The sequence below is a fragment of the Rattus norvegicus genome, chromosome 6, assembly GCF_036323735.1.
Source record: "Rattus norvegicus strain BN/NHsdMcwi chromosome 6, GRCr8, whole genome shotgun sequence".
Lineage (NCBI taxonomy): Eukaryota > Metazoa > Chordata > Mammalia > Rodentia > Muridae > Rattus > Rattus norvegicus.
This window is the reverse complement of record NC_086024.1, coordinates 15,087,671-15,101,326: the sequence shown is the minus strand read 5'-3', so window position 1 is coordinate 15,101,326 and position 13,656 is coordinate 15,087,671. Positions and strand designations below refer to the sequence as shown.

At 43.4% G+C, this 13,656-nt stretch overlaps 1 protein-coding gene and 1 non-coding gene across 8 annotated transcripts in view; one reads left to right on the top strand and one right to left on the bottom strand.

The window, feature by feature from the left end:
* The window catches only part of Camkmt (calmodulin-lysine N-methyltransferase), a 381,129-nt gene that overhangs the window by 231,640 nt on the left and 135,833 nt on the right, over positions 1-13,656 (top strand). The gene's annotated exons all lie outside the window — the stretch shown is intronic.
* Positions 3,337-3,443, bottom strand: LOC120093505 (U6 spliceosomal RNA). The gene has a single exon (XR_005486531.1). It is a non-coding gene; the product is annotated as a U6 spliceosomal RNA (small nuclear RNA).

The following is a 13,656-nucleotide window of genomic DNA, read 5'->3' as shown; positions in this document are numbered from 1 at the left end:
CAGGCATCCGGGAAGACACTCAGCTTCAGCCTCAGCACCTCTGCACACATGCACACACACATGCAAATATTCATACACATCACGCATATTCATGCACATATGCACACTTACCCACATAGGAACATGCCCGCCAAAATATATGTTTAAAATACAGTTGTGATATCATACTATAGATGTTTCTTTATTAACATAATAAAATTAAAAAGGCTAAGAAGCTTTGGTGAATATAAGTTTAACTTTGAATAGGCTACTAAATCCATCTGGATCTTTAGAATAACGTTTTAATTTAAAAACGAGTAGCTTATGGATTCCATGATTCCTAGGAATGTTTCCAACTTTCTGTTAATTTTTGAATGAGAACTTAGTTCCAAGTCACAAAAGAATAAACTAGGCAAAAGTAAGATTTGGAGGAATCTGAGAGGAGAAATGAAGGCCCAGTTTCTTCATGGAGCTGGGTGAAAGGCTCTGCGAAGTATCCTTTACCTTCCGTTACCCACTGCCGAGCTCTCAGCAAGAAGACCAGCGAGGCTTGATCTCAAGCCAACTCACCACACCTATTTCCGCTGTTAACGACAGCGCCCACAGCAGAAACACGGTGAACTGAGGAAACAGTTGTCCACCATGAGGAAGTCCCAACTCAGAAGGACCCAGTCGGCGCCTCAGCTCCCCTTCGGGTCTTAGAAACGTGTCAATGGCTGTGGGAGGGGAGAAGATACAAGCAGATGGAAAGAAGGAATAAAGTCGGATTCGTAAAAGACAAGGTTCAAAAGAGCTATACCCATCACGGACGCTGAGTACGGATGCCAAACCTCATATCTGGGAGTCGCTAACTGGAATGCATGATTAGATGGAGTAATTGCTCACGTCGGCAAAAAGCCATAATTACCCAAGGAAAAATGTATGCATTTTATCTGTGTAGGGCTCCTCCATTTAGTATGCCTTTTAAATTTTGATCAATTATAAATCTATTAGCATCTTGGAGGATGAAACGCTGTATTTTGGGGAATCTTGACACATGCAAGTTCTCCATCATTGTTTACTAGAAGTCAGCTCTACTCCTTGGGGTAGAGCGGGAGAGCACTTTGAACATCCCGGCGAGAATTACTGAAGAGGCGGGAGCATCGTGTCTGTTAGAAATTCTGCCGTTCTGCTTCTCGGAGACTGCGGCAGTGACCCAGAGCGTATTTATACACGGAAAGTAACACATCATAATACCTGGCAGCTTTCAAAAGTAGATGGTATCTGTCCTCGTCTGAAGGGCTTTGTGACGCTGTTGTAAGGAAGATATTTCCTCCTGGCCATCTGGCACTTCTCAGGAGCCAGTCACCCTCAATGTTTTATAGAGCTGCTGTGCCGATTCCAGCTAATCCTTTCAATGAGTGAACTGGAAGGGGTAGATACATCAATATCATATTCTTTTAGAGCCCATTTAATCCATGCCCTATTATTATTTCGTTTAATAGGGCCATTATCTTCTGTGGGAATGAAAAGTAATTTGTCAGAATCATTTCTTAAAATTCAAAGATTAATCTATGTAAATTTTTTAAAATAAAAGAAACCGTAGGGTTTTTTTTTAATTTTAAGCATACTCATTAAGAATATCAAAAAAGGTGGGGGGGGAGCGAGGACTTAAGTTTTACATACTTTTTTAGAAATTGTTTTTCAGTTTGGGTTCTGAAATTGCGCAGTGACCAAGCGTGGGCTGGGCTGCCGTAGCCCCGAGTAACGTCTGTGGTAACAGTTCAGTTGGGACTTCAACAAGGCTAGTCAGAGCGTCTCGGGCCTCCCCTGTTCTTTGATTTGAGAAGCTTGGAGATTTACCCATCGGAGGTCTTAGTTTTTCTTTTTAAAGACTTGGTACTTTATGAACGAGTGGCTTTACATGTTTCATCTCACGGTTTGTGAAAAGGTCGTATTCTCCTTTTAACCTGGTTTTCTTCACTCCGCCGTGGTTGAGGAGTCTTGTTAGCAAGCCTAACCTTACTTCCAGACTGTGACGTCCATGCTCATTGTCAGACTAAAATGCCAAAAACTGTCGACCCTTTTATTTTTTTTTCAAGTTACTTTTTTTTTTTTATTAACTTGAGTATTTCTTATATACATTTCAAGTGTTATTCTCTTTCCCGGTTTCCGGGCAAACATCCCCCTCCCCCCTCCCCTTCCTTATGGGTGTTCCCCTCCCAACCCTCCCCCCATTGCCGCCCTCCCCCCATAGTCTAGTTCACTGGGGGTTCAGTCTTAGCAGGACCCAGGGCTTCCCCTTCCACTGGTGCTCTTACTAGGATATTCATTGCTACCTATGGGGTCAGAGTCCAGAGTCAGTCCATGTATAGTCTTTAGGTAGTGGCTTAGTCCCTGGAAGCTCTGGTTGCTTGACATTGTTGTACTTTTGGGGTCTCGAGCCCCTTCAAGCTCTTCCAGTTCTTTCTCTGATTCCTTCAACGGGGGACCTATTCTCAGTTCAGTGGTTTGCTGCTGGCATTCGCCTCTGTATTTGCTGTATTCTGGCTTTGTCTCTCAGGAGAGATCTACATCCGGCTCCTGTCGGTCTGCACTTCTTTGCTTCATCCATCTTGTCTAATTGGGTGGCTGTATATGTATGGGCCACATGTGGGGCAGGCTCTGAATGGGTGTTCCTTCAGTCTCTGTTTTAATCTTTGCCTCTCCCTTCCCTGCCAAGGGTATTCTTTTTCCTCATTTAAAGAAGGAGTGAAGCATTCACATTTTGATCATCCGTCTTGAGTTTCGTTTGTTCTAGGCATCTAGGGTAATTCAAGCATTTGGGCTAATAGCTACTTATCAATGAGTGCATACCATGTATGTCTTTCTGTGATTGGGTTAGCTCACTCAGGATGATATTTTCCAGTTCCAACCATTTGCCTACGAATTTCATAAACTCGTTGTTTTTGATAGCTGAGTAATATTCCATTGTGTAGATGTACCACATTTTCTGTATCCATTCCTCTGTTGAAGGGCATCTGGGTTCTTTCCAGTTTCTGGCTATTATAAATAAGGCTGCGATGAACATAGTGGAGCACGTGTCTCTTTTATATGTTGAGGCATCTTTTGGGTATATGCCCAAGAGAGGTATAGCTGGATCCTCAGGCAGTTCAATGTCCAATTTTCTGAGGAACCTCCAGACTGATTTCCAGAATGGTTGTACCAGTCTGCAATCCCACCAACAATGGAGGAGTGTTCCTCTTTCTCCACATCCTCGCCAGCATCTGCTGTCACCTGAGTTTTTGATCTTAGCCATTCTCACTGGTGTGAGGTGAAATCTCAGGGTTGTTTTGATTTGCATTTCCCTTATGACTAAAGATGTTGAACATTTCTTTAAAAAATATGGAACGCTTCACGAATTTGCGTGTCATCCTTGCGCAGGGGCCATGCTAATCTTCTCTGTATCGTTCCAATTTTAGTATATGTGCTGCCGAAGCGAGCACCTGTCGACCCTTTTAAACTAACAGTTTAGAACTCTTCACCGGGCCCCAGCTGCACCAACTGCCATCATGAGACCAAGTTTTTCACAGATGCTTTCTTCCCTAAATGTTTGACCTTTTGTGTTTAGAAATTCGATTTGAGCATGGTTTTCCTCCTTGCTACTTAGTAACATGATGTACACACACACACACACACACACACACACACACACACACACACACACACTGAGGTGGGGGAGGATCTTCAGTTGTGTACAGACTTGTTGGAAGTAGTATTTGTACTTTAGGGGGAGACATCAAAGTTAATAAATTTGTTTTAGATTTTATGGTGATTTTGGAGTTTTTTGGTAGCAAATGGGGATGGAAAGAACCTGCTTTATAACACTTCTTTGACTAGAACAGGGACTTCCATAAGGTTTGGGTAATGAGTCAGCTGGTGCAGCTTAGACTTCTTTAGTACAACATTCCTGCGACCTTTCTGCTTCCGGTCATCAGGATTCCGCCATCTCCTGAATTTAAGTTTGAGTAGTAAATAATAGCTACTTTTTAAAAAAGATATATATATATATATACATATATATATATACATATATATATGATGAATATGCTGTAGCTGTCTTCAGACACACCAGAAGAGGGCATGGGATCCCATTAGGGATGGTTGTGAGCCAACATGTGGTTGCTGGGAATTGAACTCAGGACCTTTGGAAGAGCAGTCAGTGCTCCTCACTGCTGAGCCATCTCTCCAGCAATAATAGCTAATTTTGACATGTGAGAATTATGACAGTGACAAGAAAAGTCCAGAGTCACTGTTCTCTGCTCTCTTTTGATCACCATCAACTTCTCAAGTCCTTGATTGTCACATAGGCTTATGAATCGAGTGTGCTATGTGGCTGAGGGTGCGCACTGCTGGGTGTTTCCTTTCCCTAAGTGTGCTTGTTAGTTCTCCAGTAGGCTTTAGGATAGAGTTGTTAACTTTCATTATCAGATCCGTCACGGTTCTAGAGAAAACCGAACACATAGTGTATTTGTGGCTAACCCTGTTTGACCAACCCCAGCGAGCATTTCCCATACTCTCGGTCTGAGTGTCCCATTGTTGAGTCCCAGTGTGAATTCTTGAGCCAGTGACAGACTCAGCAGAATGTGGAAGAAATGCAATTCCCAGGCCCCCAGACCTTTTCTCACCTCTCATTCTGTGGCAACAATTCTACCCTCTGCCGTGTCCCCTTCTCTTTTTCTATAATTCTTCTCCTTCGTAATTCTTTGTCAGATGTGGAGACAAAAACATCTGGAGATGAAGAAGCCGTAATTACAAGAATCCTACTGAGGTGAAGTCCCAGATTAGGACATGATTACCATATTCTCTAAGAGCTGTTAACTTACAAACAACTTTTGCACCATTCACACGATTAATCTTAGCCCAGCTCTGTTACTCATACAGACATTTTTCACTGTGGCCTTTTCAAACTGTAACATTTTTGTCCTATTCCTCTTTCTCTAGTTGTAGGTTTTACGTAGGAGAAATATTTGTGTTATTTGTGACTGATTTTGTTATATATTCTAGTAAGAATAATTGTGATTTGGGATTGTGCTGTAGCTCAGTCGTAGAGCTCTTGCCTAGTATGTCAGTATCCCCAAGTTCAATCCCTGATTACACACACAGACACACACACACAGACACACAGACACACAGACACACAGACACACACACAGGCACACACACAGGCACACACACACTCACACACACAGACACACAGACACACACACAGACACACACACAGGCACACACACACTCACACACAGACACACACAGACACACACACTCACACACACTCACAACAGACACACACACTCACACACAGACACACACACAGACACACACACTCACAACAGACACACACATACAAACACACACATAGACACACACACAGAGACACACACAGACACACACTCACACACACTCACAACAGACACACACACACAGACACACACACAGGCACACACACACTCACACACAGACACACACAGACACACAAACAGACACTCACAACAGACACACACACACAGACACACACACACACACAGACACACACACAGACTCACACACAGACACACACAGACACACAAACAGACACACACACTCACACACACTCACAACAGACACACACACACACACACAGACACACACACTCACAACAGACACACACATACAGACACACACAGACACACACACAGAGACACACACAGACACACACAGACACACACACTCACAACAGACACACACACAGACACACATACTCACACACAAACACACACACAGACATATACACACAGACACACACACATACCCACACAGTGCCACTAAGCACATGTAATTTCCTTATGTTTCTGGAGGAAGAACATTTTAGATATTTTATTAAGTCAAACTGAAAAAAGCCTTGTAGCGTTTATGAAAAAGCCTCAGAACATATGCGTTTCAGTGCCCTGGAGAAGTTAAGACACGGAAAGGTGAAATGAACCAGTGACCGAGGGTCTGGATGTGACTTTTCTGTATCACACCTGCAGAAGAGTGAGTTCTGAGGGTAGAGTTGTATCTGTGGGTTCTTAAGAAGGTGTTGACAGCCACACAGAAAACATTTCCATACATAGCATTTCTCAAATCCTTGAGTAGCTCCAAATTTCTATTGGTGAGTTATGTCTATAGGCCATTTTTTTTTAGATCAGAAATACATTAAAAGAAGTAAAAAATTGACGTACCTTTTGAGCCATTTGGACAGTTGAGGCTACACTCAATGCTTTGTGAGAATACTGTTCACAAGTGAAGGGCTGTGGGAGCACCAGGCACATTTAGTGTTTGCATCTTCCTGTCTACCGCTTTCCCACATCTGAACTTTAAAGAAGTTACTAAGGAATATCAGTGAGCCCAGAGGCTATCATAAATATTGTGCCTAAAATACACAATATTTATTCTGTAAAGTATTTGCAGAAGAAAACCACAGGTGAGGAAATTAAATAATAGTTAATAATTTGAAGAACCAGACTGGATGAGAAAGGGAAGGGGTCTCAGAAGTACAAATGTCCTCTTCTGTTTAAATAACCTCCAAGGTCTAACAGAGAGTAAAAAGGTGTGCAGTTGGTTTTCATTCAGTGTTAAGTTAGATGACGGTACCCAGATGTCAGTCCCCAAACTGTAGCAGCCAGAGACAAGCAGGCAGAGGTTACCTTTTAGCTAAGAGAACACCCAGGCTTTCCTTACTAAAGCGCCAACTTTTCTTAGAGATTCGTTTTGTTTTTAATTCTGTGTGTGTGTGAGTCTGGGAGTGTGTGTGGGAAACCTGCATGGCTTCCCTGATACTTACTGTTAACCACAGAGCCATCTCTGCCCCTCTAAAATGCCATCCTTAAAATAGCACCGTTGTTTTTAAAGGTCCCCGGACTTTAAAAGTCGCCCAGTTCAATGCTCCATCCTTTCAGAATACAGATCACTCATTCCAGAATTTGAATAAAATATTGAAGTTGTTTTCATTATGACCCTTCAAAATGGCAGAACGTCTGGTATCTTAAAGTTTATCCTTAAAAGTTTGCAGAAGGCTGCCTCTAAGCAATAACTTTCCCCCTCCTTCATTCCTCTGTGAGCTTCCCAGCTCTTCCTCTGAAGCTCGGCCTGCTTCTGTAGACTCTAACGGTCAGCGGTCCGGACTTGTAATCAACTGATATGACATGCGGCACCTCTTACAGACAGCTCTGTGGCATCAGCCATCCTCCTGGTGGTGGCTCCTTTGCGATCAGAAGGTTCTGCTGGGGTAGGAAATTCATTCTGTGCACACAGGCTGTAAATCCCCATGGCAGGGCAGGCTCATCTGGGAAAGAATATTTTCTTTCTCATTTGCCTCCTTGCTAACATTCAGAATGTCCCAGCCATGCTGATGAGGCCATTCTAAGTCATGAGAACATTTTTGCTGGTGTTCCCACCGTTTCTAACAACACATAAAGACTTAACCCACAGTCGAAATGGCAGAGAAGTCTCTTCCGTCTCTCACTGGGAAGGAAGGTTTGTATATGAATATTTCATTTTTTAAAAAACAATTAGTGGTATCCATGTTTATTTCTTAACTGAACACTCAGCCGCTCTTGCATGCACACATTTGCATTTACTGTGGTACGATGCATGAGCATTAAAAGCCATCCACGATTTACATGACACACACAAGAGAGTTTGTTTATTTTAAATATCACCAATTATGAATTAAAAGTATAGACTATGTTATCCACTTTTCCTGAAAGATAGCATTTTATGAGAAACAGGCAAACCACTGACTATCATGACTTGTGAGAGCTGTGTGCGACAGATGCCATTCGATGTCACATCCGCATTTTACAGGAATTCCCTATTTGTGCATGTGTAATTATAATTTTAAAACATTCTGATTTTTATAATGGACAATTTTTCCAAATGTACTTTCCAGGTGAATTCTAGAAGTGAGATCTTTAATTTTTATTATGAAATTTAAAAGCCAATAGAGTTACGGAAATGCATGATGGTAGAGGATATTTACCACCACCTCATGACCAAAGCGCGGTCGGTCTGTCCCCCTCTCCCCCACCATTGGTTATGAAAAGGTCAAATGCCAGATATCATTTTGTTCCTGAATACCTTCATTCATATATTGTATGTGTATTCATTCTCTCTCTCTCTCTCTCTCTCTCTCTCTCTCTCTCTCTCTCTCTCCCTCTCTCTCTCTCTCTCTCTCTCTCTCTCCTTTTTCCGGAGCCGAGGAGTGAACCCAGGGCCTTGTGCTTGCTAGGCAAGTGCTCTACCACTGAGCTAAATCTCCACCCCCATATTTTCTCTGTCACATCAAGTATGCAGTTCCAGTTTCTCTGCCTTTTGACTGTCTCCCACTGCCACCCTTACAGTCGCTCGAGCCTGGCTCCAGGATGCACACACGCATGGCTGAGGGACCACTCCACTTCATGGTCCTTCCTTTACTGTGTCACCACCATGTCACCAGGGAATGGAGTCCAGCCATCTGTCGTAGGAAACTCCTGGAGTTTGGACTTTGCTGACTTCGTTTTGGTGCCTCTGCGTTAGCTTCCCTGTTTCTTATTCTAGCGTGTTCTCTGTCATTTACGTTGAGTGTCACTCTCGACCTACCCTCGCCTCTATCCAAGTGAGGTTCAATCTGAAATCTTTCTTATCAATCACATATGCAAGTCCTTAGAAGAGAAAATCACATTTAAAAAGAATGCTTTCCCACTTGGCCCTATACGTCAAAAATAGATTAATCAACGTAAAGAACTAGTGTGCAGGCACATGCGCATGTGTGCGCGACACACACACACACACACACACACACACACACACTCCTTTGTGTGGAATAATATAAGCCATTTTTCATGTATGTGGGTACACTGTCACTGTCTTCAGACACCAGAAGAGGGCATCAGATCCCATTACAGATGGTTGTGAGCCACCATGTGGTTGCTGGGATTTGAACTCAGGACCTCTGGAAGAGCAGTCAGTGCTCTTAACCACTGAGCCATCTCTCCAGCCCAATATAAGCCATTTTTAAACCATTGTTTGGGTGTCTTCCAAAGCAACCCCATCCATGGAAGCAAATTCCCACCCCTAAGACTGGCCACTGCTTCTTTTGCAGAGCTCAGTTTCTGGAGTAATAAATTTATCCTGAGGGGCTCATTGTCTTCTCTTAAAAGAAATGGAGGTGGGGCATATTTCCAAAAGGATGAAACAGAATCTTTCATAGGCCTTACAAGGCCCTTGATTGTTACCGTATCCCACCATAACACTCTCTATTGGGCTGAGCAGTGTTGGTGTAGGACCCCCTGCTGGTGACAGGGTCACCTCCTTCTGATGGGTGCTAGGGTAGTGGACATGTTGAAGACTGTCATCAACAGTGGACTTGGTTAAGTTGTACAGGAAAGCAGCCATGTAACGCCGTAGATTGGCTGGTGCGTGTCCCAAAGCATCCTGTCCCAAGATGTTAGTAATCACGACAACAGAGATGTCCCTAGAAATACCGACCTTTCCCTCCCCACCAATAAAGCAAGCTGGTTGTATACACTTGGATTAGGGGTACTGATACTTTTCTGCCCAGAGTAGTGCGTTTATTCAGTCAGTAGCAGGTTACTGGGCATCTACTTGCTAGAAAGTTGTGCAAGTCTCCAAGGACAAAAGAAAGCAAATACTCAATTCCCAGAGAGCTTATAGTTCAGTTGAAAAGAAAGATATCGAAATAAAATTACTAACCTAAAATGAAAGATGAGAAGTAATTAAGCATTAGGACTTGGGATGTTATGGTCTAAGGGGAGAAGAAGATGCAGAAGGGAAAGCCAGAAGGTTTCTGAGAAGGTGTGGGGCCTCTCTTATTGGGAAAGTGTTAACTTTATCAGATAAAGTGAAATTGATGATCCCAGCTCCTAAGTTTCCTCCGTGTTTGTGATTCACACTAGAAAATTACCTAAATTACTAAAATCTACAGTTCCAATGAACAAAAACTGTCAGTACAACCAAAATAATGTAACTCTTTCAATTAAACTGACAAGCTACATTTGCAATATATTTGCTAAAAATAAATGGGAATGAAATATCTCAAAGTAAAAATAGGGCGTGACTTGTTAGCTTCAATTGTGTTCTGCTACTTGTGTGAGAGTGGAGGAGGCACTTAATACTTCTTCACTGTTTTGTGTTGGGGAACTGATGAAAAGCTACAGAACCCCACCCTAGAAAAATACTTTCTTTTTTCCAGAAAGAAAATTGCAGATGTTTTTGAGACTTTTCACGTAGAAAATAGAACAGAACCAAGGCTTCCGACCCCTTTGAGGGATAAAGGCCCACAGATGCAGGCTGTTAACCATTGAGCCCAATAAACTGCCAGTGGGGAGAGAACAGGAAATCAGGGGTAGAAAAGCTGACCAGGACAAAAGGGAGAGCCATCTAGGGGGACTGATGATCCTGGGATACTAATTCAAATGGAGCTTTCCGAAGCCCAGAGTGGGCTGGAGAGAGGGTTCGGTGGTAAGACCACTGGCTGCTTTTCCAGATGAGCCTGGCTTGAGTCCCAGCGCCCACAAGGGAGATCACAGCCACTTCTAGAGGATCTGATGCCCTCTTCTGGCTTCTCTGTGAGCAGCAGGCATGCATTGGCACCGAGACGTAGGTGTAGGCAAACTGTTTTTACACATAAAACAATATAGTGACTTTAAAAAGTTCTTGAAGGCGCATCTGTGGTCAGGTGGTACACATATAAAGAATATATACTCAGGTACTTTAAGAAAATATAGAGCATTTCTATTTTAATAGTGAGGAGGAGGAGGAAGAGGAGACAGAAGGAGGAAGAGAAGGCAGAGAAGGAGGAAGAGGAGAAGGAAGAGGGGGCAGAGGAGGAGGAAGAGGAGGCAGAGGAGGAAAAAGAGGAGGAGGAATAGGAGACAATGGAGGAGGAAGAGGAGGAGGAGGAAGAGGAAGGAGGAAGAGGAAGGAGGAAGAAGATGAGGAGGAAATTGCAAAGCATAATGGCTTTATCTCAAAATCCTGTGTCCTGAAGAACTCTCAGAAAGGAGGTTTAGTAATCCTTTCCTTCAGCCCATGGAGCCTGGGTATCATTCCAATACACTGCAATGTGTTTCAATAGCAGCAAACATCATTTTTAAAGCCCTGCCCTTAGCTCTTATGACCTGGAGTTAAGCTTTAAGCCTAACAGAAGCTGTTATGTAAAGGTCAAAACTTGATGCCATTAGAAAAAAAGCAACATCTCATAGGACTAGTTATTCAGGAAGCAAATGACCACCACACATAGCATTTTGTCTTAAAGGGGAATGGCTGTGAGGATGTCACCAATATCTAAAGAATTTCCGGTGTGCCTTTGCTAAGCAATAAAGATAATAAAGCGTATCTTTGCTGAGTAATAAAAATTCCTTACTGCAGCTCTAGCTATTAAAAATTACACGTTACTAAGTTCAGCACTGATTTTCTTTTGACTCGTGGTGCTGTGGTGTGTGGGAGGCCTGTGCATGCTCACTGCATGTAGGTGTGTATACACATGTGGCATAGGCCAGCGGTTGGTGTCGAATGGCGTTCTCCACTGTTCTGTTGAACCCAGAACTCATGCTTCAAGACAGTCTACCCGGCCAGCGTCCCCCATGAATCCTGCTTCTACCTGCTCCTGACCACTGAGCCACCCCTCCACCTGCTGGGATTACAGGTGCCTCTCTCTGCGCCCACCCAGCTTTTTGATGGGGATTCTGGGGGTCTGAAGTCTGGACTCCTCAATGAGGTGAGTGTCTTATCCACTGAGCCATATCCCCAGCCCCTAAGTTCAGTGCGTTGCAAAGCAAACAGAAGAGTATACTTTGAAGAAGCATAGATTATGGAATTTTGCTCAGCCTTTTCCTCCTCAGGCTAACATTCTCGTTGTGACTTTACCCTCACTCTTACTCAGCTCTGGAACTTGGCAGCCCAGAACTTTGTGGTTCCTCTTGTCATGGGGCTCCTTAGGGGAAAAATGACTTATTTGCAATTGTTCATGTACACACAGCCTCAAGAACAGCACAGGCCAACTGCCAAGGAAAGCCTGTTCCAGAGTTTAAATGAATTCATTAGAATGTATACACAGACTCAGCCATGGTCCATAAGCCATGATAATGAGCAAGACTACGTGTTTTGAACTCACTTCTCACCCCCTACCTCCTCCACTGGTATCACTGAGTTTTAGAGCCCAAGGCTGGATTTTCTACGATAGGTCTTTGCCCAATCTACCATGTCTGATGTCTGCATAAGAAATTCTCCCAGTCACATATGTGGCAAATAGAAGTGATAGGACAAAAGAAAAGGGAGGTGGATATAAGAATATTTTTAAATCTGTGGTGCATTTACACAGCACTTAATGACATCTTTTTTGTAACTTGTTTATTTTTGTAATTTATTTCTCATGTGTATGAGTGTTTTGCCTGGGGGTATATCTGTGCACCACTCCTGTGCCTGGTGTCCTCATAGACTAGGGATGGTGTTAGAGCCCTTAAGTTGGCATCACAACTAGTTGTAAGCTGTGATGTGGGTTTGGGGAATTTACCCAGGTCCTTTAGAAGAATAACCAGTGCACTTAACCGCTGAACCACCTCTCCAGCTCTTAACGACATCTTTTGGGGAACCATGTAGGAAACATAGAAGTAGCACTGACAAGGAATTTTCACTCATGTAATTGGTTTTTATTTATCAATTAGCATTAGAGTAGCTACTGTAGCTGTGGTTAGCTGGTTCAGAACAGAACACAACCAGCACAACTGAACTTTCAATTGTGAAATAAATCCCTAATGATTGGGGAGTAGCCCTCTTGGATGCCATCCCCTATCTCCTCTGTTCGAGCTGTCCACCTCTGGATCCAGATCCTCCCCAAAATCCCAAGGTCTCCTGTGAACCAATAAATGGGGTAAAACGCACAGAAGGGTTCCGGGACCCTAATGTAGCTCCAAGGCAGCATCCTGCTGATTGGTTGTGGCTATGCTGTACCGCCTGCTGAATTGCCCAATGTTTTATATTGCCTTTGGTTGTGCTTACCTCATCGGGGAATCAAAAGTCCTAAGTCATATCTTTCCTCTGAAGGAGCTCATGGATGAGCCAGTAGCAGCCACAGCAATGCCTGGCATTTTCTGAGCACTTGCTAAAGGCTGAGGCTGTTCTGAGTTCTTGTCATACATCACTTCCTTAACTCCCATGAGAGCCTGAGGAGTTGCCTTTGCTCTTTCACAGATGAGAGCGGTGAGGATTAGAGAACAGGTTCTATCTCTAAGGTCATCAACAGTGATCGAATGGCGGCCATAGTACATACTGAACAAGCAGTTAGACTCTCAAAGGGCATTGCTGGGCACATGCCGTGTTCTAACTAGGCACCGATCCATCATCTGTGGAATGAGGGGGTCGATTACAGCTGTCAAACAGTCTGTAAAGTCTGAGGTTCCATAGAAGACAAATGTAAACAGTCCCAGGTCAAGGAAGACCACCGAACACCATATAAAACAGCTAAGCTAGTCGTGAAGTATGATAGGGCTTGTACATAGTTCATCTCCAGAAAACCTGTTCTGCTCTTCTTCCTCCCATACCTACCTCCTTTTTAACCGAAACAATTTCCAGAGGGGCGGAATGCTAGATTTCCTTTTCAAAGGCGCCATTTGGAGGTGAAAAGGTGGGGGAAGTACATTG